Source organism: Bos javanicus, chromosome 12 (genome assembly GCF_032452875.1).
Source record: "Bos javanicus breed banteng chromosome 12, ARS-OSU_banteng_1.0, whole genome shotgun sequence".
NCBI lineage: Eukaryota > Metazoa > Chordata > Mammalia > Artiodactyla > Bovidae > Bos > Bos javanicus.
The window spans coordinates 31,507,479-31,533,382 of record NC_083879.1 but is presented as its reverse complement, the minus strand read 5'-3'; the positions used below and the strand labels follow the sequence as shown (position 1 = coordinate 31,533,382).

Sequence of the window (25,904 nt, the reverse complement as noted above, 5' to 3'; positions counted from 1 at the left end):
GGCCGCCTCTCTCGTCCAAGCATCAACCCTGCCTTCTTCTCCCTCCCTCTCCTAGGTTGCAATTTGTGACCCAGATTCACTCCACCCCATTATCTTATCATTTCTGACCTTTCTCAGGTTTTGATATAATTAACCTGTGTCTTTATAAATATTTTAATAAACTATATATGGATTTCTCTTTCTTTTTACCTAAGTTCCCTTGAGCATGAACTAGTCCGGCTCTTCAGACTCCCAAGTGGCTCCGTTGCCCTCACAGCATGTATTATACCATAAATAAATTATGCCATAAATAAATCAGGGCCGAGGAGAGGCAAGGTAACATCACACTGCTTTTCCAGCTAGGATGAGTCCAGTGGAGTCAGGGATGGGAAGGACAAGACTCAGAGGCAGTGGAACCAAGGTCCAGAGGCTGATGAGTGCCTGAGAAGAGGGTGGAATCTTCTAGCAAAATGAGCTCTGATGGTGATCCCTGAGAAGTTTCCGGGGTGTCTCTGTTCAGGTTTGGTGCCGAAGCACGAGGAAGGGCTCCTCAGGCACTCAGCTAGAGCAGGATGCTGAGGGAGACTACCCTCCCAGCTACACCCACCCCCCAGGCTGGATGCACAGAGACCCCAAGGAAAGGGAAGCCATAGGAAGGACACCACAGTCTGGTGGGAGCCTCACTGCTGCCTGGGACCGAGGGCTACACTCTGGACCAGGGGGCGAGTGCCTGCTCATTGGAGGCCAAAGACACCACGGAACAGATGCAATCTGCTCTCACTCCCCACCCTGTCACAGACATAAAATTAGCTGGAGCCAGCCTTCACTATCAGGAGGAAACAGGGTTGAATTGCTGAGCAGGCTCGCTGGCAGGCTGTGGAACCCTCTCTGTACAATGATGTGCCCATAAGCAGCCTGTAGAAACAGGCGGCTTTTCCATTAGGCCCTCTGGGAGGGCAGGGGCTTTGGAGGTGACATAGTGGGGCCTGTCCCTTCAGTGACATTGACCCAGACCCAGGCAGGAGCAGGAATGTGGCCAGCAGGAGGGGGCCCAGCACAGGCACCCACTCCCCTGCACCCTCCCCCGCCAGGCATTCCATCACTGGTCACTGGTGCCCAGCACTGCTCTCCCATGAAAGCAGGAGACACCACACTGAGGGTTAGAAGAACAGGCAAACTGCGTTAATATGACAGCACTGGCTTGAATGACAGGACTTACTAATTCCCCACATCATGCCAACATCAGGATATGCAGAGCTGAAAGAAACTATTTAACACAAAAATCTAGGTGGGGCAGAGGGGCTGAGGGGGTGGGCAGGTCCTTGCCAGACCCCGTGTCGGGGTGACTCAGGGTCAGAGATCGGGCACCAGGAGCTCGCATCCTGCTAGGTGCACAAGTGGGGCACCTAGCCGGGCATCCACGGAGCTAAAGGGTTAAACTTGAGGCAGTCCTCATTCAAACAACATTCGTTTTACCTTTCACAGGACAGGTGTTTCCCTCCCCAAATCATACCCATTCCCATAATCACCTAGCACTTCTTCACAGTTACAGAGAAGTGAATGCAACTTGTTCTTACCTTTTTGTGAGTATAGTCCTCTCCCCAGTCCCCCTCAGCTTCTGAGCTAAGAGTTGAAGATGCTGGTGTCAAACGACAGAATCACATATCATCATTCTGCAGTGACTGAAGATTCATTGTCCACATGTGATGCTACGTTTCCCCCACAGAATCAAATGAGAAATGTATTCAAAATCATATTATTAATATGAGTAATCTCATAAGCTCATTATGAGTACATTTATTCCAAGTGATAAGTGAAAGTGGATACCTCTTTATATGGTGTCTAGACAAGCATGCCTGATGTTTCGGAAGCACTTGTTGAATGAAAAGTGTCTCAATGATTGTAGCTAAATGTCTCCTTCAATGCCATTGGCTAGAATAAGCTGAAAATTATTCTGTTAATCATACCTGTCATTTATAATCCAAGCTATTGCTGTTTTTACACTGTAAGACAAACATTATCAAGTCTGTGAACCTAGTTTAACCCGTCAAATTGTTTCTGGCTAGCTTTTAGCGGTGGGGGTGGGGGTTGCAGAGGAAACGGGCAGGTGATAGAGATGCCTGGGGCTTTGGCTTTGGGGAGACCGTCTGCCTGGGCTTATGTCCAAGTTGTCGTTCAGTCGCTCAGTCATATCTCAGTCCATGACTCTTCGACCCCATGGACTGTAGCACACCAGATTTGCCTGTCCTGCACCATCTCCTGAAGTTGGCTCAGACTCATGTCCATCAAGTCAGTGATGCCATCCAACCATCTCATCCTCGGTCTCCCCCTTCTCCTCCTGCCCTCAATCTTTCCCAGCATCAAGGTCTTTTCCAATGAGTCAGCTCTTCGAGTGAGGTGGCCAAAGGATTGGAGCTTCAGCTTCAGCATCAGTCCTTCCAGTGAATATTCAGGGTTAATGTAAGTATGTCCAAGTAAAGAGCCGTAAGTAAAATCTTGAGTTGTCCAGCCCAGGGAGCAAGGAAAGGGCCTGAGGTCGGTGGTGCTATGGACTGAGGCAGGCAGCTGAGGACGGGCAGCCAAGTTGGAGGCCTGTAGTCCTTCCTGCTCACAAACCCCCAGGTCATGACACTTACACAGGTGAGGGTAGCTGGCACCACTTCCTCGCGTGGAATGCAAGGACAGCTAAGTTCTCTGGTGATTTTGTTCAAGGGAGAGTCAAAGGTGACAGAGCTAATAATGACCATGTGACTAAGGATCATAGGAGGAAGGCATGATGGACCCTGACAGAGACTGACCACTTGTGACCCAACCCCCACCTCCATATGTTGAAACCTAATCCCCAAGATGATGGTATGAGGAGGTGGGGCCTTTGGGAGGTGATTAGGTCTTGAGGGTATGGCAACCCACTTCAATTTTCTTGCCTGGAGAATCCCCATGGATAGAGGAGCCTCGTGGGCTATGATCCATAGGATTGCAAAAAGTAGGACACAACTGAAGTGACTTAGCATGCACACATGTGGGTCATGAGGAGGGACCCCTCCTAAACAAGATTCATGTCCTTATAAAAGAGACCCTGGAGAGCCCTCTTGCCTTCCACCATGTGAGGACACAGCAAGAAGGTGCCAGCTATGAACCAGGAAGTGGACTCTCACCAGACACTGAATCAGATGGAGCCTTGATCTTGGACTTCTCGGCCTCTAGCACTGGGAGAAAGAAACGTCTATTGTTTATAAGCCATCCAGCCAATGGTAGTTGTGATAGCAGCCTGAATGGGTAAGACAACCCCTTTCACAGGTAAAAAGGTCTTTGTGTGTGGTGGGTAAAGATGGAAGTGGCAGCTGAACCCTTCAGTACATACCCTTGCTCTGTTTTATTTATAATAAATAAATAAATGAGCACTGGATACTGACTGTGCACCGGGCACTCTTCTAAATGCTTGGCTCAGGCTAACATATTTATTCGTGATGACCCTGAACCTGGTCACTCGCCCGCGGAGGTGAAGCTGGGCTGTGGATGCTTTACAGCCGGGCCAGCCTGTGCCCAGGCCCTGCGTGGCACTGTGCTGAGGGTCAGCAGTGCCGGGTTGCAGCGTGCTTCTCGCCCTCTGGCTCTAACCACCTCTGTAACCACCTGACTATCTGTTTACTCCTTCAGCACCATGTCCTCCAAGATGGCCAAGACTAGCTGTGTGACACTCCCCACCGTCTCCAGGACCAAACATGATACCTGGCACATTGTAGGCCTTAGAAAACGAATGGCTGGCTTCAAGGATCTGTTCTATTCATCTGTCATATACGTGGAACTGAGCTGAAAACGGGAACAGTCTTAGAATTCATCTTGTTTGGTTGAAATGAATACATTCCAAGTATATGAGACATTTTTAAAGTCTAAAATCATCTAAAAACTCTGGTTTTGCAAAACAGCAATATGAGATATCATCTATTAAAAATGTACTCTTTTCTAGGTAGTTATGTTAAGTATGTGGCATGCACTTTCTCATTTAATTCTTATCACAACTCCATAAAGTAGATACTATGTCTATTTTTCTTTTTGTTGCCATTTCAAAATTTAAAATTGTGGTCTGTACTAGAATTGGGTTCACTGTAACTGGGTTAATTGGTTCAGGACACATTGTCGTTCCAGGCTTGGCGCTCTTCTGCTCATCTTTTATTCATTTATTCATATTTTAAATAACAAAATAAACTTGCCAATGAACCTACCACCCAACCCAAGAACCAAAACATGAACTGTAACTTGTGTCCCTCTCTGTGCTCCTCCCAATCCATTCTCTTGCCTGCCCCACACACAACCCCACTATCCCGATTTTTGCATTTCCTTGTTTTTTTCCATTGTACGCCCAAATGCTTGATTGCTCAGCTTTCCTTAGATTTGGACTTGATGCAAAGGGTGGCAGGCTTTTGTTCACCAAGCATCACATTCTTTAGGTTCATCCATGCTTTCACAAGTGGCTGAGCTTCATTCATTTTCCTGGCTGTGTGATTTTTTTTCCATACATACTTCCGTTGACTGGCATTTCTGTTGCTTTTCCTTTCTTTGCTTTTATGAAGGGGTGTTTCTCTCGGGTATGATGTCGATTTTACAGAGGAAGAAGTGGAGGCACAGAGAAGTTAAAGAACTCACCAAAGACCTCCCAGCCAGTAAGTGGCTGAATCAGTATCTGAACCTAGATCTTTAGCTCTAAAGCATGTTCTACAGCTTCTATCGGCCTTCCCACGAGAAAGATAACAGGAGGTAAAGGGTACATTTTCCTTCCTCATTTTACCCCACCCTCACTTTGTCTATAGGAGAAGAAAAACTTGTCCGTTGACTTAATTAGCCTTTCAAATAAAATCATTTACCCTCTTGAATCCAGCAGTTATCCACTCCTCCCCATTTCAAAAAAAAATTGTTGGGTACAATATTTATCTCAGAGATGACATGTCCAAATAGTTTGGCTTTACACCTTACAATCCCTTTAGCTCTTGGTTTGGGGCCTAAATTCCCTTTACGACAGAATCAATTGCACATGCCTGTATGTATTGTGTGTGTGTGTTTTTTTTTTTTTCCCATCAGAAGTTTTAAAGAAGAAAATGGTGGCAAAATAAAGTAAAATGTTCACTTCTACAGTCTGCTGTTATGTATCTAGAGGCACCTCTTCAGGTTAAAAATAGGTTTTACATGGCAGACAGCTCAGTAAAATAAAAGTTGATCATATAAACTACAGACCACAATTTTAAAACACAAATGATTTTGCTTCCGGTGAAGAAATTTTCCAAAGAGAATGCTTAGTTATTTGGAATTTAGAAAAAAAAAAAAGGAATGAATACAGTATGTTTGCATTTATCCAGTTTGCTCTTTGAAAAAAATAGACGCTGCTGTACTTCGGACACTGAACAAGGTAAACCTTGACTTGGTGGAAATGTTACCTGTGGACCAGACTGAGGTCTGGTTTCTAAAAGGTCATGCTCTGGCTTCATAAACCTCACTGGCCCCTGTGCCATCACCCTTGCATCCCTTACGACAGACCGTGCTGTGGACAACCCATTTCCTTAACAGCTATTTCTCATGTCTGTTTGCAACCTAGGGCATGGGAATTTGAGGTAATTTGAGGGAATAAGAACACAGATGTTCTTACTATTGCTTAAAAATATGAAACAAAAAATGTTTACACTCATATAACAACTGGACATAAAGTTTAGAAAACAGAAGGAAAAAAAACCTAACATATTCTCACCATCCTCAGTCAAACTCCTGCCATTGTTGTTTTTCCCTTTCTTCCTGGCCTGTGTGTGCACACATCGTCTATAGGGAAAAAAGGGATGTGTCTACAATTCCCTGTGCTGCAGATCTTGAGACAAAGTAGTCATGCAAAGGTGGTTTATTTGAGGAGTGCAGACAATACCACTGGGGGCATGGGGGAATCCATACAGTGAAGGAGAGAAGCCAAGAAAGAGCACCTTTATCAAGCGATAGAAGCTTAATCCCCAAGGAAATTTGGGAACACAATGCTAAACATGCAGCTCAAAGGGGTACTGGAGGTAGGGTACTTGTACATCGACTGCCCATGGCCACTGCTTAAGGACTGGTGTGGGGTGGAAAAGAGGAGGTAATCTCAAGTGTGTGTATGACCATAATTGGGGGTGCTTGGGGAAGAGCTCCCCAATTCAGAGATGTTCAGCCTGGTGGCTGGAAATTGGCTAGAATAACTGAAAACCCTTAAGAGACATGGGTGGACCCAGAGTGTCTCCTCTATGGCTTTGTTCATTTGACATTCATTATGACACTTACCTAGACTTCCTTGTTGCTACAGTCTTATACCCTTATGAGATTAGTTTTCACATAACATTTCATAATGGAATCATAGTCTACTCCTCTGATAGAGGATATTTACATTGCTTCAAAATGGAACAGGTGAGGGACTTCCCTGGGGGTCTCTGGCAGTCCAGTAGTTAAGATGCTGAGTTTCCAGTGTAGAGGGCATGAGTTCCATCCTTGGTCAGGGAACTAAGATCCCATGTGCAGTGCAGCAAAAAAAAAAAAACAAAAAAGGAAGAAAGAAAAGAAAAATGGAACAAGTGAGTTGGCAACAAGTAGCTAACTTATTTCTGTCCAAGCTCTCAATGAAGCTGTGTACCAGAGGAAATATGTGTTCTTAAAGAAACTGAAAATTCTCTGGTCAAACAAGACAAGTAGAATACCTCAGACGAAGACAGCTGAGAGAATCACGACCAAGTAGCCCAGTGGCACATGCTCTAAATCAGATGTACTGTTATTTAGAGTGACTCTTTAATTTTTGGTGTTCTTGTGATAGCTGTACTTTGTTCTTTAAGTTGTCTAAGGTCTATAAATTTCGTATAAGAACACACTGTACTGGGGCCGTGATAGTTGGGAAACAAGCTATTAAATCATCTGGTACCGGCAAGTAACACTAAAACGAGAGACCTAGATTTGGCTGTGGTTGGCCCCCAAGTAGATGCACCATCTTGGGGCAGCCACGCGTATCTCAGTGTCTCACCTGAAAGTCAAGGTGTGTGGTAAACACTGTTTGAAGCTTCTCCTATAGTCATTACCACCCTCCCCCTTCTTTACTAGCACTGCTCTGATTTTCTGTAGATACCAGGTGGAGAGGCCCTGTTCTTGGGGTAAGCAGTCCTGACACAACCCCAGGGGAAAGTCCTGATTGGCTGGAGCCACCTCTAGTAATTCATTTCTCCTCAGCCACATTCTCACTTTCCCAACTTCCTCTGAAGTTAGAAAAGTGATAGTCATTCAGTTATGTCTGACATTTTGCGACCCCATGGATCCTCTGTTCATGGGACCTCCTAGGCAAGAATACTGGAGAGGGTTGCCATTCCCTTCTCCAGGGGATCTTCCCAATCCAGGGATTGAACCCATGTCTCCTGCATTGTAGGCAGATTCTCTATCATCTGAGTCATGGGGGAAATTAGGAAAAGGCCAAGTTAAAAAAAAAAATTAAATCATACATGACGTAACATTTTCCATATGCCCCTCTTTAAGTACTTCATGTATATTTCAACATTTAATTCTCACAACCACCCTGGGGCTAAGCATACTATTACCACCCCATTTACCAAGGAGGAAACTGTGCCTCAGAGAAGCCAAGTGAATTTCCCAGGATCACATGACTGGTAAGTCTTGGAGCGAAGACTTACCCTGGCTCATCTCCAAGATCAGTGCCCCTTTGTCATATGAGGAATATCCAGGTTTGTCTTTAGGTAACCAGGAGTCCATCCAGATATGTACCTAATTAGCAAAGGCTGTCCTGTGGAGACACTGGCTTCCTGCACCACGTTCCTCACCACTGAGAAGTCCCACAGGAGTCTCACCTCCCAGCTTTGAAGGATCAAAATTCGTAGTTTCTCATAGAGGCCTCACAACTGATTATGAACATCAAAGTCATATTATTGAAAGGGAGGAACGCTTAATCCTCTTTCCCCCACTCTATTAAGGTTAGGTTGCGTGGGTTAGACTGCTGGCAGAACTGCCTTCTCTCTAGTTCTTCCCTCTGTCTCACAGGAAAGTGCAAGTGCATGTGTGCACTCACATGCACACACACAGAGACACACACACACACACCGGGCACCTTATCAGTGGTGCTTCAGGACACTCTTCTTCTCTATGCTCTTTCCTCAACTTCCTACTTGGAGAAACCTCCTCAAACCTCATCTCAACCTGCTCTCAGATCTTGAGGTCACCGACTTGTACTTTTTCTTCAGGTTTTCGGTTGACTCTCACTTGTTGGTCCATGACGGACCACAACCTTCATGTGAGAAGGATGGGGTCTTTTTAAAGAGTCCTTATTTTCTGTCTTAGCAGCTGGCTGACACCACTCCCAAGTCCACAGGGTCTTTAGGACCCAGTTACCTTGACCACGACCTCCAAAGGAGCAACTTTGGTTGGAGCATCAAAGACTCAGGCAGTAACTTTAACTATCGGTTGTCAGCAACATGAGGCTTTCCAGCAAGCACTGGTCATTCTTCATCCTAGGTCCAGGTCATCAAACCATGGTCCTGGAGGATAAGACTTGAGGTTATATTTAAAGAACCATCCTTGATTCCCTTTGATAAGAGTGGCCAGAACACTGGTTATAGGAAAACATTGTCTCGGAGTTCAAATTGGAGAAGGCTGTATTACAGAAACTGTAACCCTTCAGCTTAATCTGCCCAGGACACAGCCAAGAGCATTCAGAGAATAAGTTCAGGAAAAAGCCCTAAGAGTCATCATGAATTCACGAAGAACAAATCAGGCCAGGCTGACCTTGCGTTCACTCTTGAGAGGACTGGTAAATGAGGAAAGCAAGTCTTTAGCCTCACTCCCAATACAATCAGTGGAAGGAGGGTGGTAGAGGTATAAGTTGACCCCTAGGGGTTAGACATATACTCAGTCTATATTAACCTGTTCTCTGCCTCTTGAAATATAAAAGAGAAAACTTTAAACTGGGCAATTGTTACATCTGAATACTCGGAGGGCTGTTTGTGTAGAAAAGGATTAGATTTCCAAGGGCAGAACCAGGAGCAGTGTGTGCAAACTGCAGGGAGGCAGTCCTGTGCACCACACGGGGAAATACCAGCACACGCTTAGAGCAGAGCTTCTTAAACTGAGTCATGCATAGACCCTAATACAGAAAAGAACATTCTTCAAATCCCCAGGGTTTATAAGTATTTTTCTATAATGTCTCTCTTCTTTTTTATTGAAGTGTAGTTGATTTACAATGTTAGTTTCAGATGTACAACATAGTACATCTGTTGTACATCTGAGAAAGGATAGGCTGATATTTGATATTTGATTAAAAAATTGATATTTTTATAGATTATACTTCATTTAGTTATTACAAAAGAAGGGGCTGTGCTAGTGGGTTAGATCACTGGCAGAACTAAAACAATTCTCTGTGCTGTACAATGTATTCTTGTTGTTTATCTACTTTATATGTAGTAGTTTGTATCACTTAATCTCATATGCTTATCTTGCCCCTTCTTCCCCTCTCTTTCCCCATTAGTAACCACTAGTTCACTCTCTGTATTTGTGAGTGTTTGGGTATATACATTTACTTTTTAGTTTCCACATATAAGCCATAACATAGAGTACTTGCCTTTCCCTGACTTATTTCACTAAACATTATACTCCCTAGGTCCATTCACGTTGTTGCAAATGGCAGAATTTCATTCTCTTTTTAAATGGTTAAGTAACATTTCATTGTAGATACAAACATACCACGTCTTCTTCATTCATCTGTTGATGGAAACTTAGGATGCTTCCATATCTTGGCTACTATAAACAGTGCTGCTATGAACACTGGGGAGCATATATCTTTTCAAATTAAGTGTTTTCATTTTCTTTAGGTATATACCCAGGAATGAAATCGCTGGATCATATAGTAGTTCTATTTTTTTTGAGGCACTCCCTTACTATCTTCCATAGTGGCTGCACCAATTTACATTCCCACCAACAGTATACAAATGTTCCTGTTTCTCCACATCCTTGCCAATGTTTGTTATTTGCACTCTTTTTGATGACAGATACTCTGACAGGTGTGAGGTGGTATCTTATTGTGGTTTTGATTTGCATTTCCCTGGTGACCGGCAATATTGAGCATTTTTTCATGTGGCTGTTGGCCATCTGTATGTCTTCTTTGGAAAAACATTTATACAGGTCTTCTGCCTGCTTTTTAATTAGGTTGTTTTTTTGATATTGAGTTGGATGAGGTGTTCATATATTTTTGGTATTAACCTCTTAACAGTCATAGCACTTGCAGGTATTTTCTCTATGAAAGCTAAAGTCACTCAGTCGTGTCCGACCCTGTGACCCCATGGACTATATAGTCCACGGAATTCTCCAGGCCAGAACACTGGAGTGGATAGCCTTTCCCTTCTCCAGGTGATCTTTCCAATCCAGGGATCAAACTCAGGTCTCCCACATTGCAGGCAGATTCTTTATCAGCTGAGCCACAGGGAAGTCCAAGAATATTGGAGTGGGTAGCCTATCCTTTTGGAGAAGGGAATGGCACCCCACTCCAATACTCTTGCCTGGAAAATCCCATGGACGGAGGAGCCTGGTAGGCTGCAGTCCATGGGGTCTCGAAGAGTCGGGAACGACTGAGCGACTTCACTTTCACTTTTCACTTTCATGCATTGGAGAAGGAAATGGCAACCCACTCCAATGTTCTTGCCTGGAGAATCCCAGGGACAGAGGAGCCTGGTGGGCTGCCATCTATAGGGTTGCACAGAGTCGGACATGACTGAAGTGACTTAGCAGCAGCAGCATTAGCAGCCTATCCTTTCTCCAGCGGATCTTCCCGACCCAGGAATTGAAGCAGCATCTCCTGCATTGCAAGCAGATTCTTCACCAGTTGAGCCACCAGAAAAGCTATTTTCTCTGTATTATGGGCATACAACTAGTTTAAGTCCTTATACTTACAAACAAATTTACAAATTAAATTAATGAACTACATTTACAAATGTATAAATTAAATGCAAAAAAAACTACAATGTCAACAATATTGCAATATCCTTATTTTAATTTGAGAGATGATGTTGTTTGCTGAAACAAAATCACCCTTCAGGACATGAATATGGTACCAGTGATGGTTTTTATCTTGGAGGTGTAGGCCACTCATAATTTGCAATGACTCAAACAAAACTTATTTCTTTTTCTGAACCACAGACAAACCTCCATTAGTGAGGCATGCTGTCACTTTTCTTCACTAAAATTAACGACACTTGTTGCCTGTTCAGTCCAGGTCTGTTCTTTACTTATTAGTCCCAAAGAAAGTTGAACTAGTCTCATAAAACATAAACAGAAGTACTACTGAAAATATCTCTGGTGGTCCTCAGGTGAGGTCTATCAGCTCAGTAAAAAGTGATCCTTGAATTTGTCAAACACCCTAGGCTTCAAGGAGGGATGGATTGGGAGTCTGGGATTAGCAGATGCAAACTATTATATGTAGAACAGATAAACAACAAGGTCCTACTGTATAGCACAGGGAACTACAGTCAATATCCTATGATAAACCCAATGGAAAAGAATATGAAAAAAATGTGTATATATGTATGCTGCTGCTGCTGCTAAGTCGCTTCAGTTGTGTCCGACGCTATGCAACCTCATAGATGGCAGCCCACCAGGCTCTGCCGTCTCTCGGATTCTCCAGGCAAGAACACTGGGGAGGGTTGCCATTTCCTTCTCCAATGCATGAAAGTGGAAAGGGAAAGTGAAGTCGCTCAGTCATATCCGACTCTTAGTGACCCCATGGACTGTAGCCTACCAGGCTCCTCCGTCCATGGGATTTTCCAGGCAGGAGTACTGGAGTGGGTTGCCATTGCCTTCTCCGTATATATGTATAACTGAATCATATCACTGTAGAGCAGAAATTAACGCACTGTAAATCAACTATACCTCAATAAAATAAATTAAAAAACAAAACCTCTAGAATGTATAACACAAAGAACAAACCCTAGTAGAAAGTATGGACTTTAATTAATAATAATGCACTGATGTTGGCTCAACAAATGAATGTGCTACACTAATGTAAGATATTAGTCATATGCAAACTGGAGGTGGAGGAGTCAGGGGGTATAGGGTATGTCTATACTTTTCACTCAATTTCCCTGTAAACCTAAAACTGATCATAAACAGAAAGTTTACTAAGTAGAAAAAAATGGTCACTGTAGCATGTTTACATATTCATTCTCTTTCAGTTGTTGTCTAAATGAAAAGACAAAAATTTGCACATCTCATTTAGAATTCATAGCCCTCCAAAAATATGTTTGCATGTTCCAGGCTCCTCACCATGGTTCAAGGAGTGCTAAAATCAGGGGTTCGGGAATGGAGTGGGGTATTCTGAAAAGCCATTAGAACTCCTTTCTTCAAAGTGTCCCAGAAAATGTCTTGAAGGTTGTCTTTCAAAGATGTTCTTCTGGGGATATTTGTTTTTGGAGAGAGGTTAGAACACATGATCTCTAATTCCAAGATTATATAATTTTAGTTTTTATGAAGATGTAACCCTCAATTAATTTGCTTTTAGTTCTATTTTTCACAGACTGCAGTGGCCCAATGCCAGAACAATAATGTGCTTGAACTTCTGGCTTTCTAAGTCTTTCTCCTAATTCCCACAAGCCTGTCCAAATAGCAACAATTTCATCTAGGCCAACCAATTGTCAATTTTCGGTCCTGGGAAAGAATAACTAATAAACCCCACTTCATTCCAGCAAACCCAGATCACATTCCTTTCTGATGGCTTATCGCATTCCACTCTGAGCTGAGTTCCATAGTTCTAGCTGCACTTGACATCTTTGGGCAATGCTCTTCCTAACTTTTCTCTTAGAGAAACCCTAGAAACCTTTATATTCGTTATTCCCTATGGAAAATATTTCCTTCCAGAAATCTGAGGCTAGATTTATAGAGGACTCCTGTAATTCTAAACATAAACACGTTATTGAATTCACATGTGTACTTCTTTGTTTAGTTTTAGCAAACAGCAATGGCACATTACAAGCTGGAACATCTTGGGCATTGAGAAAGTAAAAAAAAACTTCTGCAACGTGTTCACTGGATCTGAATATTCAATTTTTTCAACTGGGGTAGAATAGTTTTCCATTTGAAAGTAAGTAAGAGGGATCCTAGTCATAAGCATGGGTGTCTAAGGGAGGAGTAGACACCCATGATTTCTGGCTCCTGTCTATCTCTCTCTCCTGTCGCATTACATCAGACTGCTCACACTTCTGATGTGATTTCCAGCAAAGATGGCTGGCTGAGGCACGGCTTTTCAATGCCACCTACTGTCTGCCCCAAGAACTGCATTAACATCTCAGACGTCCTGGTCCAGAATCCATGATGGATTCAACCCTCCCAATTGCAGGAAGAGATGTATTGGAATAAAAAGAATAAAATGGAAGAGGAAGTGAACAGTCAAAGATTCTGGGGAATAAGCCTGAAAAATGAGGCGGCAAGGAAAACCTGTCTCTATTTTGATATTTCCAAAAGGGAACCCTTATTTATAAAAGGTTACAATCAAACTCAAATAGGGGTGAGTGATGTTTCCAGTGTAGTAAGATCTAGTAATTACTCTCAAGTTGAATTAAAAGCAGTCATTTGATAACGTACCCACTGAAGGATGAAAAACATCCTTCTTTTAATATTGCTATCCCAGTGTGTTCCCTGTCTGAAAGCTATCACAAGATATTTTTGAACACAGTAACAAGTTAAAAGAAAGACAAAACATGCCTCCCTAAAGTGTTGAGACTCTTCTTTTTTCACTTGAGTGGTAATTATTTTTTCTCATACTTTCACCAGTTTCAGGAAAGGGTGGGTTAGAGTCAGGGGCTTCCTGAAACTTTTTAGAACAAAAATTCTAATTCAGTGTGTTCAGAGGGGCCCCGTGAGAATCGTGTTTTGGAACATACCGACCCCATGTGGTATTATCTTTGCCAACTTTGCAGTTTCGTGTGAGATTTATTTTTAATCTTTAACAAAGCATGCCTGTGTTTATCTTAACTTACGAAAAAAGTGTAATCGTTTAAAACAAAACTTTTAAAAATAATTAAATATACAATGAATGCTGAAACATAAAAGTCAGACAGAATGTTACCTTAACAAGAAAGAGCTTCCTAAAGATCAAAGGATTGCTGTTTGTTTTATTTGCTTAAGTAACCAGTACTTTCACTTTAAGGGATTCAGTGGCTATTTGAAGGAGGCTAGGAGGTCTCCATTGCCCAACCCCCACCAAGATAAAGGCTTCCCACCCCTCACATTGAGAGCTGGGAACTTTACTTATTGACACTAAAAATATATTCTTCGTGTTTAGAATGGAATGCTGAGATTTGATTGAAGACAGTACATGAATCAAGTGAATGGCATTTGGGGGGCATGTCTTTCAATCTTATTTAGAGGTTTTGGGGAAAGACCATCTTTTGAGCTTGCCTTCTGTGTGTGTGTGTGTGGCCATATGTCATCATTATAGCACTGAGGAGGTGCTCTATGACCATCCTGGAATGCAGTGCTTCCAAGTGCAATGCACCTCTTATATTGTTGATTTTAATGCTAGCTTCAATAAAGGAGGGAAGAAATGGGCTGTAGAGCATGTCTTTTTTTTCCTCTAAGTACCTTGAGATTTGGGTTTTCAGTCAGTGATACTAGCTAAGTCATTTGTGGACTGACATGTGAGAACAGGATGAGATGGAAATACATTCAGTTCACTTGGTGGTGGCCTGTAAGAGGTGGGTTTGTGTAATGGTGGTCCCTCCTTCTATGAGGCCTCTGTAATCAGCCAAAGCAACCTTAGATGGTGCAATATCTGGTTGTTCCCAGTCTGCTATCAGGTGAGCACTATAAATGCTGCATAAATACCACTTAAAGAGAAATGATAGTTCATTTGTCTCCTATGTGTCCCCTCCAAACAGTTTCAAAATCTTTGCTACTTTTTATGAAAACTTTCAACCAATACTTATTTTGCATGTGGCTAGATTGTGATTTCTGGGGTTTTTTAAAGGGCACTGTGGCTGAATTTTCTACTCAGGAAGTATAGCAAAATGCTGAGCTTGAGCTCTAGAACCTGACAAACTGATTTTGTCACTGACTTATGACAGTCAGTGCAGTGAAGGTTTCTAAGTCTTAATTTGCTCATTTGCAAAATGGCAATTATTAATAATGTTTAATTTGAAAGGTTTGAACACAGGTAGAGGTCTCAACACAGGGTCTGGCATTCTGTGGGAACTGTTTTAAGAAAGGATATGTATCCAAGACCCTAAATCAATTACCAGAAGCCAAGTCAATTACCAGAAGGTTGAGGGAATCTCACACCATCTTTTTTTTATTTTTGCTTTTTGGCCACGCCATTCAGTCAACCAGGGATCAAACCCACACCGGTTGCAGTGGAAGAAGAGTCTTAACCACTGGATCGCCAGGGAAGTTCCCCACACCACCCCTCTTTTCACCTTGGTTCCTTTCTGCTACCATCTCATGGAATGATCTGGAGGTTCTTCTCAGTAGGATGTTCCTCAGCAGGCAGTCCACAGGCTCATGCTGTGAGGGTGGAAGGAAGAAGGTCCTGAAGCAAAGACAGTGACCCTGACAAATGCAGACAGGACAGAATATTCATGCTGAAGAGGGTTTTTTGGTTGTTGTTGGTTCAATCATTCTTCAGAACCCTACACAAGATTGAATTTAATTGCAGTGTGCAACAACTATCCCAGGACTCCAGGAAATCTTACAGAAAACAAATCCTCTCACGGTTGGGAGAGCCATAATGCAAATACTCCAAACATCAGATACTCCCCAAATCATGGTTTAGGAATGCACTGAATCAGCAAATTACTTTGTTTTGCTTAGTTTACTTTAATGGGCAGCAGTATGGCAGAATAGTGAAGTGAGGAAGCGTGGTTGTTACAGTATTAGAAATTATTTCATGGTATTGTTACCAACAACTGCTTGATTGTTGGTTGACACCTAATAGCTACAAACCCATTAGAACTGGAAAGGTAGATTGTATGTATGAGAGATAATAAAAGCAAGTTTTAAAAGTACTGAAGACAGGGCAGGGGGCTAGTACTTTTAAAACGGAGAAAATAAGACTCATTATTTGGGGTAGGCTAATTGTTACGTCAGGTTTCCAAGAGAGTTGTTTTGGTTTGCAGAAAGACTTGAGCTTGGATCCTATCAAATAAAGGCTTTTATTTAAGTTTCCAAATGACTGAATAAGTGATTTTCTAAATCCTTCATTTCATCCACAGCATGACGAACATGAATACTTGGACAGAGTCCATGGTGCTTTTCCTAATGTTGATCTCACAGCTCCTTTTCAATTCTGGATTCAGAGAAGTTCTAGCCTGAGTGTGGCTGGCTCAATGAAGTTAGATGGCTCTGTGGGCCCTGCCCTATCTCTGCTGGAATGTTTTTATAATCACATCCTCAACTGCAAAATTACTGATGAGTAGACACTTGTAGCCCCAATCCCGTAACTCTACCACAAAAATAGAATTTCAGACTCTTTCAATATAAACATTATCTAGAGCAAACTATATCTAGGTCTTCCCTGACAAGTTACATGATTCAGTGCTTTGTTTCTATAAACTAAAGTTAGAAACTCAAGAATGACTCACTTTTCTTTTTTGCATGCATCTAAGTGAACAAGGAAGTCACACTGCTTCTGGTGTTGCTTTCTTTACAAGGGAAAAAAAAACTTGCTCCTTCTCGAGCATCCTTTTTAGGTCAGCAATTTTGAAGTGCAGGACTTATTGGTGTCCAAGCGGAAAGGGCTGATGCTCTGATTTATCACGACTCCCTCCGAGTGGAGTTCTTCCATGGCTGGAGAAAGGAAAACATTTGTTGTACTAATACTGAATGTGCTTCCTGTGTAAAATAACCTTTAACTCTGTGGAGATCCCCCATTTTAATGACTGGGATATAGTAGAAATAGAAGGAAATCCAAATGCCCCAGTAGCAGCCACTCTCCTCCCCGGTAGGTCAGGCTGCAACCCTCTGAGGGACACAAATGGTTGCCTGGGAAGCATTCAAGGCTTCTCTTTCTCCTGTTTTAAGATATGACCATTTTGATTGTTTAAAAATGTGTGCGACATTCTGACCCTTTAAGGAGCCTGGGCTATGTCAATCAGGGGGAATGAGGTGGGTAGACTGGGGAATTCTGGCATTTACACATTTGTTGTGGGGATGGGAGGGACTCTTGTCAACTGGAGAACCAGCTCTCAAACCCAAGCCAGACTGCAGCTTCTTGCATCTCCCTATCTTCATGATACAAATATGACTGAGTCTATTCAGTCTACCTTAGTTCTACCGCTCAGGGTGACTGCTCTGAGCACTGAAACAATTCTTCCTACATAGAACCTGAAATGCGATTCCCTACACTGAATGAGGTGAAAATGGGAGTAATCAACTAAAGAAACAAGCTTTTCAAGCATATTTGAGTTTTTGCAGTGAAGTTGTTCTTTAGTTGCTAAGTTGTCTGACTCTTTGCAACCCCATGGACTATAGCTCACCAGGGTCCTCTGTCCATGGAAATTCCCAGGCAAGAATACCGGAGTGGATTGCCATTTCCTTCTCCAGAGGATCTTCCCAGACCAGGGATTGAACCTGCATCTCCTGCACCTGCAGGCAGATTTTTTACCACCGAGCCACCACGGAAGCCCTTTGTAGTACAGTAGAGCCCAGCTCTTTAGGAGCTGTGAGAAAATGTCTATGTGATAGGGAAGAGAGGTTAAACACACACTTTCGGAGCTTCCCCAGATTGTAGGCTCTGTGTGTCCTCGTGCAGCACAAGATCACGTTCTGTCCCAGAAAGCCACACCTGAATAATGCAGTCGGCATTCTTAGAATGCATTTAGCAGTGGATGAATAGGAGCGCTTTCCACAGGTCAATCAATGGCGTCTCTGCTTCCGGCTGGCTTGCAGATTGCTCCTTCTTAAAATATGTCTTCTTTTTAAAAGACAGCTGAGTTGGTTGGAAGACAGAAGAGTAAAGAAAATCAGCTGTGTTGATCTCTCTATCATTCTCTACCTCACTCTCTCCTTCCTCTTCTTTCCTGCTTACACTTGCAATTCCTTCAGGCCAGATCTTCTGATTAACCTTGATTTTCATTTCTTTTGCCTCCTTCTTCCTAAGAAGGAATGATATATCTCAAACATAATGACTCAAGAAGCATGTATGTTTCATATGTCTTTGATTGCATTTCTGGTTCCTAAGAATTAACTTAGGAACCAGAGTTCAGTTCAGTTCAGTTGCTCAGTCATGTCTGACTCTTTGCAACCTTACGGTCGGCAGCACGCCAGGCTTCCCTTGTGGTACTTGTCCAGCTAAGTCTGACAAGCTATGGCGTAGTAGAAGAAACACTGTCTGGTACTTTTAGTAGGTATTTGATATTAGTTTGTCTTTTTAAAAATTGATCTGTAGGTCAGCTACAGGTTTTTGATTAAAAATAAAATTCTTAAATCAAATTTATCAATATTTTCAAAGACAAACAGATTTCTTCACACACATGATTCAATATGACCAGTAGTTGTTTGAAATGGTACAGAGCACTTACTCTGTTACAGTGCTTGCTGCACTTCACAGAGAAATAAAGGATCATGTTTCTATTAAAATTAATTTTGGATGCAACTGAGTACCTGACTAAAGAATAAACATTAAGCAAAAAGGCCAATTATTTTCTTCCTATACATGAAGCCTGGTGGTGGTGGTGGTGGTGATTTAGTGACCAAGTCGTGTCTGACTCTTGCATCCCCATAGACTGTAGCCTGCCAGGCTCTTCTGTCCATGGGATTTCCCAGGCAAGAATACTGTAGTGGGTTGCCATTTCCTTCTCTAGGCATGAAGCCTAGAAGTTGGCAATTCAGTGCTCAGTGAGGTTATTAAGGACTTAGATTCTTTCTCTTCTACTTCTCCATTTTCATGTTTGTAATCTCATGATTTCAAGATGATTCTCACAGGACCACCTCTTTTAACTGTGTTCAAATGAGGTGGTGGCTGAGGAAGGAAGGACCGGTCAGGTAAATATGACTTTTTTTTAGGAGTGCCGTCCCTGTTTGAGCAAACTCCAGGAGACCGTGAAGGACAGGGAACCCCAGCATGCTGCAGTCCATGAGGCTGCAAAGAGTTGGACATGACTTAGTGACTGAACAACGACAACAACAACTCCCGTTTTATCACAGAAATATGCCCAACAAATTCAAGACATGATAAATAAAAAAGCACATTCATACCAAGGTACTTTGTGGTCAAAGATAAAGAAAAAAAATCTTAAAAGCAGTCAGAGGGAGAAATAGATTATTCACAGAGGAAAAATAGACTTTGGGCACACTTATCAAAAGCAACATGGATTTCAGAAAGCACTGGACTAGTACCTTCAAAATGCAGAGAGAAAGTAACTGACATTTTCTATAACCAACAAACTATCTTTCAAGAATGATGGCGGAATAAAAACATTTTCCGACAGACTACAAAATGAGTGTTAACTATCACTCAGAGAAACTTCTGCGTGATATACTTTAGGATGAAGAAAACTCATAGCAGAAAGAAGGTGAGAGATCCTCAATAGTGAAGAAAATGATGAATACATGGATAAATCTATAAAATCACTGTGTTAAATAACAATGACACCTTAATTATAGGGTTTGGAAATAATATAGAATCAAAATGCTAGTAGAAAAAAAATGGCATATAAGTAGGAAGCAGGTAATAGGAATAAGGCATTCAAAGGTCTGTACTTTGTTCAAGAGGGTAAAACACTGACTAACTGAAGACATTAAATTACACATTTGATTAGTTACACACGTTACTAAATTACACATACACACTATGTACATTAAAATTCTAGGACATCCCACAAAATATTTAAAAAAGGTAGTAAGTGCTGAACTAATAAAGGGAAAAAACAGAGTTAAGAGAAAAAATTAAAAAATGAAGCTTAATCTAAGAAAAATTCAAGGAGATTTAAAAAAATATAGAAAAAGTAAGAGTTAACAGAATTCATAACATAAGATAGCGGAGATGGAATACAAGCTGAAAGACTACTACAGTGTTCCTAAAGTAAGATGAAAGCTCCCAAAAGATGGTGAATGAGATTTACAGACGAAAAAGCTGAAAAAGATGAGAGGCACATGTGCAAACAAGTGCAACAATGTGCTACAGCTGCAGTCAAACAAGTATGTGAATGTCACGGGGCACAAAGGATCCCTTCTGCCCGAAGCGGGGAGAATGGGGCGGTGGAGCAAGTCAGGCAAGACTTCACAGAGGAGGTGATGCTGACCTGAGATGGTGCAACAGAGCATGCCAGAAAGAGGGGAGAGCAAGAATAAAAGTGCAGGGGCATGAAAGCAATGACATTTTCAGAGAATTCCAAGTAATTTAATATGACTGAAGTAAAGGATTTAAGAATGAGGTTAGCAGTCAGATCACAGAAGGCCTGTTTGCCATTGGACAGAGTCTGGAATTAATCCTGGAGGCCAGGAATGAGAAGCAAGTGAAGCGCTTTGAGGAGGGAAGTCACAGATTTGAATTTTAGGACACAAAACGTCTTTGACAGCAGCAGAGAAGATGGTCTGGAATAAGACAAGGAGTTCTTCTTGTGGCTCAGGCAACGGGTAATTATTTGTTAACTATGATACCCTATTTCTCATGAGATTTCACTGTGGTATTTGAGAAATAATACTTTCCTTTCTCACTGACATAAAGACGTCTTAAGTAGAATGATAAACAGGTCTTTTTTTCCCCTCTAATGTGTAAACTTAGTTGTACACTCTAATAAATGGAGTGAGGCTGAATAGCCTTTGGCATCAATCCCAGAGACTAAAACAGTGAGAAAACAACAAAACATGGGACATAATATCTATCCATAAATCCAATTGTATGGTTAGGTCTATGGTGCATTTTAAGAGTTATGATTTCCCTGGCAAAGTACCAAAAAAACGTACCTTCAAAAATTACTCATAACAGCCACTTGGCATCCAACCACACTGTCAGAATGAAAAATGTTGAGTAAAGAGCCTACGTGTAATTCCCCATTCTTGAAGAAGTAAAGGAAGGGTGTTTTCTAAGGCTTCAGAATGACATATTTTATTAAATAATAACATGGGTCATGAAAAAAGCCAAGAGGAAACTTCCCAGCTCACGTAGAAAATGGAGTCACTTTTATTTTCTTTAAAACGATAAACATATTCTGTCTTATAAGAGAATGTCTCAGAGCCAATGTGTTCACAGTGGTTAACTCTGTTCTCTATTCCCTTTTTTCCCCCTTATATTGTTTTCTAGTTTTCTACAATGAGCATGCATTGCTTCTAGAAGGAAAGAGAGTCAAATAAACCAGTCATACAATCAGAGTGACTTAGGCTGTCTTTTTCAGCTTTTAGATTCTAAATCAGCTTTTAGATTCCAAATAAGATTAATATAAACTGCTTCTGAGATAATCTTCTAGTGTGCTTTGAATATATGCAAATTTTCCCTCAAATTTTTGTCCTTAGGGAGTAAATTTTCCAATTTTCAAAAATATTAAAACATCCCCTCTCAGTTATTCATGACAGTGGAGGGGAACACTGACACTACTATCCAAAAACAGCATCTAAACAGAAAACATTAGGCATATGGGCATAATATATCAGGCTTTGTAAGGCACTGTACAATGTTTGTTGGCAGATATATCTTCTGAATTAAAATTTTTAGTTACTATTAAAATGATTCTATGCTCCTACATGTAGACTGGCAAATGAAGGGTAAAAGAAATGGGTCTAAAATTTAAAATTCTTTGCATATAACCTACCAGCTGTATGCTCCACAGGCAAATGAATAGACTTCCCATGCTGAAAATATAAACTGTTTCCTAAAAATACAGACCCGGGGCTTCGCAGATGGCTCCTGCAACGCAGGAGATTGATTCCTGGCTCAGAAGATCCCCTGGAAGAGGGCATGGCAACCCACTCCAGTATTCTTGCCTGGCAAACAGCATGGACAAAGGAGGCTGCTGGGCTACAGTCCACAGGGTCGCAAAGAGTCAGACACGACTGAGTGACTGACCACACATACACCCAAGGTAAAAATTCAGAAAGTAAAGGGGAACTTCCTTGGTGGTCCAGTGGTTGGGACTTTGTGCCTCCGATGCAGGGGGCACAGGTTTGATCCCTGGTCAGGGAGCTAAGATCCCACGTGCCTCACAACACAGCCAGAACAAACATGGAATGCAAACTTCAGTTGTGGAAGTTTGCATTGCACCTGGACTCCAAAGAGTCCACTCTAGTATTATCAAAACCCAGCTTTTCATAAGCAGAGGACACTCTTTAAAAATAGCTCTAACTGAAATCATAGCAAAATATTTCAGAAGAAATATGAAACACCCACCTCTGAGGGTTAAAGAGAAGGGTCTGTCAAATAAACTTGATGTAACATACTCCTTCATCTCTTTAACACTTACAAAGGGACTTGCAAAGAAAGATGTGTAAATAGGATTTATCTTAAATTAAGCACACTGAACCTTTCCCAACACTGTCAGAATTCAGACAGTTTAAAGAGGAGATGGAGGTACTCTTTATAATCTGGAGGTTATTTTATGGTCCTCTGAAACATAATAACTTTCTTCTTAGTTGAAATTTGTACCATCCTTGCCAATTTCAGGGGAGCAATTTCTGAAATTTATACTTAATACAACAGTTCTAAGTTTACCTTAGATGTTTACCAAGGGAACACTTCTTGCAAAGATGGGCACAATAAAGGACAGAAATGGTATGGACCTAACAGAAGCAGAAGATATTAAGAAGAGGTGGCAAGAATACACAGAACTATACAAAAAAGATCTTCACAACTCAGATAATCACGATGGTGTGATCACTCACCTACAGCCAGACATCCTGGAATGCAAAGTCAAGTGGGCCTTAGGAAGCATCACTATGTACAAAGCTAGTAAAAGTGATGGAATTCCAGTGGAGCTATTTCAAATCCTAAAAGATGATGCTGTGAAAGTGCTGCACTCAATATGCCAGCAAATTTGGAAAACTCAGCAGTGGCCACAGGACTGGAAAAGGTCACTTTTCATTTCAATCTCTAAGAAAGGCAATGCTAAAGAATGCTCAAACTACCACACAATTGCACTCATCTCAGACACTAGCAAAGTAATGCTCAAAATTCTCCAAGCCAGGCTTCAACAGTATATGAACCGTGAATTTCCAGATGTTCAAGCTGGATTTAGAAAAGGCAGAGGAAACAGAGATCAAATTGCCAACATCCATTGGATCATCGAAAGAGCAAGAGAGTTCCAGAAATACCTCTACTTCTGCTTTACTGACTATGCCAAAGCCTTTGACAGTACGGACTGCAACGAACTCTGGATTAAAGAGATGGGAGTACCAGACCACCTGACCTGCCTCCTGAGAAATGTGTATGCAGGTCAGGAAGCAACAGTTAGAACTGGACATGGAACAACAGACTAGTTCCAAATCGGGAAAGGAGTACATCAAGGCTGTATACTGTCACTCTGCCTATTTAACTTATATGTAGAATACATCATGAGAAACGCTGAGCTGGATGAAGCAAAGCTGGAATCAAGATTGCCAGGAGAAGTATCAATAACCTCAGATATACAGATGACACCACCCTTATGGCAGAAAGTGAAGAACTAAAGAGCCTCTTGATGAAAGTGAAAGAGAGTGAAAAAGTTGGCTTAAAACTCAACATTCAGAAAACTAAGATCATGGCATCTGGTCCCATCACTTCATGGCAAATAGGTGGGGAAACAATGGAAACAGTGACAGACTTTATTTTTGGGGGCTCCAAAATCTGCAGATGGTAACTGCAGCCATGAAATTAAAAGATGCTTGCTCCTTGGAAGGACAGTTAGGACCAACCTAGACAGCATATTAAAAAGTAGACACATTACTTTGCCAATAAAGGTCCATGTAGTCAAAGGTATGGTTTTGCCAGTAGTCATGTATGGATGTGAGAATTGGACAATAAAGAAAGCTAAGTGCTGAAGAATTGATGCTTTTGAACTGTGGTATTGGAGAAGACTTTTAAGAGTCCCTTGGACTGCAAGGAGATAAAACCAGTCCATCCTATTCATCGGAAGGACTGATGCTGAAGCTGAAACTCCAATCCTTTGGCCACCTGATGCAAAGAGCTGACTCATTTGAAAAGACCCTGATGCTGGGAAAGATTGAGGGCAGGAGAAGGGGACGACAGAGGATGAGATGGTTAGATGGCATCACCGACTCAATGGACATGAGTTTAAGTAAACTTCGGGAGTTGGTGATGGACAGGGAGGCCTGGCGTGCTGTGGTCCATGGGGTCCCAAAGAGTCGGACACGACTGAGCGACTTAAGTTTTACCTACCTTGAAGAAAATATGTTTTAACTTTTTCCATGAATTGCTTTCCCTCCTTTCTCTCTCAGACAACGAAGAGCTCACTCTTCTACCTTAAATGCTGAGGGAAAACATTGCTATGCCATCAAGCCTTGCACCAGCCTCTCTCCAAATCCCCCCATTCTGATTTCAAAGCTCAAAAGAATCCACCTGGCTGAGAAGTGTCCAGAGAGGCTGGGAAGGAGAAAGGCTAAGCAGGCCCAGCCAGAATTTGCAGCTGGAGGCGATGAGAAGGCTGGGCACAACACACACATACACACACACTGTGGCTCCTGATGTCAGCTGATGTCAGAATTGTAGAGACTGTGGTAGGATGGCAGTTTTTGTTAAGGACAGTCCTGAGGGAAGGGGCGTAATTGGGACCAGACAAGGATTTAGGGTCTTGGCTTATAGTGCTGAGCTTTCAGGTTGGGCTCCGGGTGCAGAAGGGTGCTTCTGGAAAATTCTCCAAACCTACTTCCAGCCTACTTCCCAACCATATTAGTCAGTCTTACCTCTGAGGCACAAGTATCCATTTATGCATTCTTCCCCTCCACTTTTCACTTAATAAACATTAGTGGGTGCGTTCTACAATGCAGATACGGTAATTTGTAAGACATGGCCCCTGACTGTAGGAGTCTGTGGGAAACAGTATGGGTGCTAGAGATTATGGTAAAGTGTGTATAGGCTACGTAAGGGCAGAAAGGAGAGAAACTGACATCTCTACACATCTCTGCTATTGTGGCCCTGAAAACGTGCAACCAAACTTTCCTGGTCCGCTGCAACCAAGACTTCCTGGTACCTTTTACTCTGCTCCAAGTTATCTGCACATCTTAGCGCTGGCTGAAACCTAGCTTTCTCACAAATGATGCCACTGTCCTCAAAAGCTGATCCAGTGGTGTCTGCTCTTTCTTCCACTTGCCACAAGAGAACCCAAGAATACTGGAGTGGGTAGCCTATCTCTTCTCCAGCGGATCTTCCCGACCCAGAAAGTGAACCGGGGTCTCCTGCATTGCAGGCGAATTTTTAAAAGCTGAGCTACCAGGGAAGCCCCAAAAAAGCCCTCAATTATACTTAACTTAGCTGTCACCCTGGCCACCGCCAAGAGCTCCTCTATTGCTGTAGCGCAGGACCCACACCAGCCGGTTCATTTCTCTATTTCTAGCCTCGGCCCAGGGTTCTAAACAGGACGTCGATACGTGATTTAAATTAAAAAAGAAGCAAAAGAAACTGGGAAAACCTTTGGGTTCAAGGCTTGCTGCAGGCTAGTCACTCATCCCACCTGGGCCTTGCTTATCCTTATGGAAAAAAATGTCATATTTACCTCAGAGATTTTGTACTGACGGGGCGACGCACCTGGCAAAGCACACTGCCCCTCCCCCGGCGGTCGGGGTTGCTGACGAGGAGAGCAGAGCCCCGAGCCCCCCCCCCTTCCCAACCTCCGCCAGCCCACATCCCTCACAGCGCCCTTGGCCCCAGGTCCCTTGGGACCTCAAGCGTGGGAGCCCCGGCCCTGCGCGGCTCCCTCCCGGTGCCCCGCGCCCTCCTTCCTTCCTTCGCCCGGACGGACGCACTTCCG

General features: G+C 42.5%; 1 long non-coding RNA gene across 5 annotated transcripts; it reads right to left on the bottom strand.

Annotated features, from left to right (window-relative positions):
• Positions 1-631: 631 nt before the first annotated feature.
• LOC133258373 (uncharacterized) lies at positions 632-25,900 on the bottom strand. Of its 5 annotated transcripts, none has more exons than XR_009739996.1 (6): positions 25,650-25,802; positions 17,795-18,104; positions 16,593-16,797; positions 15,429-15,561; positions 1,807-8,513; positions 632-1,688 (listed from the first exon to the last, which is right to left on the bottom strand). It is a non-coding gene; the product is annotated as an uncharacterized LOC133258373 (long non-coding RNA). The 5 variants fall into 5 exon arrangements; XR_009739995.1 differs by lacking the exon at positions 632-1,688 and having other exon boundaries at positions 5,843-6,486; positions 8,368-8,513; positions 25,650-25,877; XR_009739992.1 differs by lacking the exons at positions 632-1,688; positions 1,807-8,513 and having other exon boundaries at positions 15,263-15,561; positions 25,650-25,900.
• Positions 25,901-25,904: the final 4 nt, after the last annotated feature.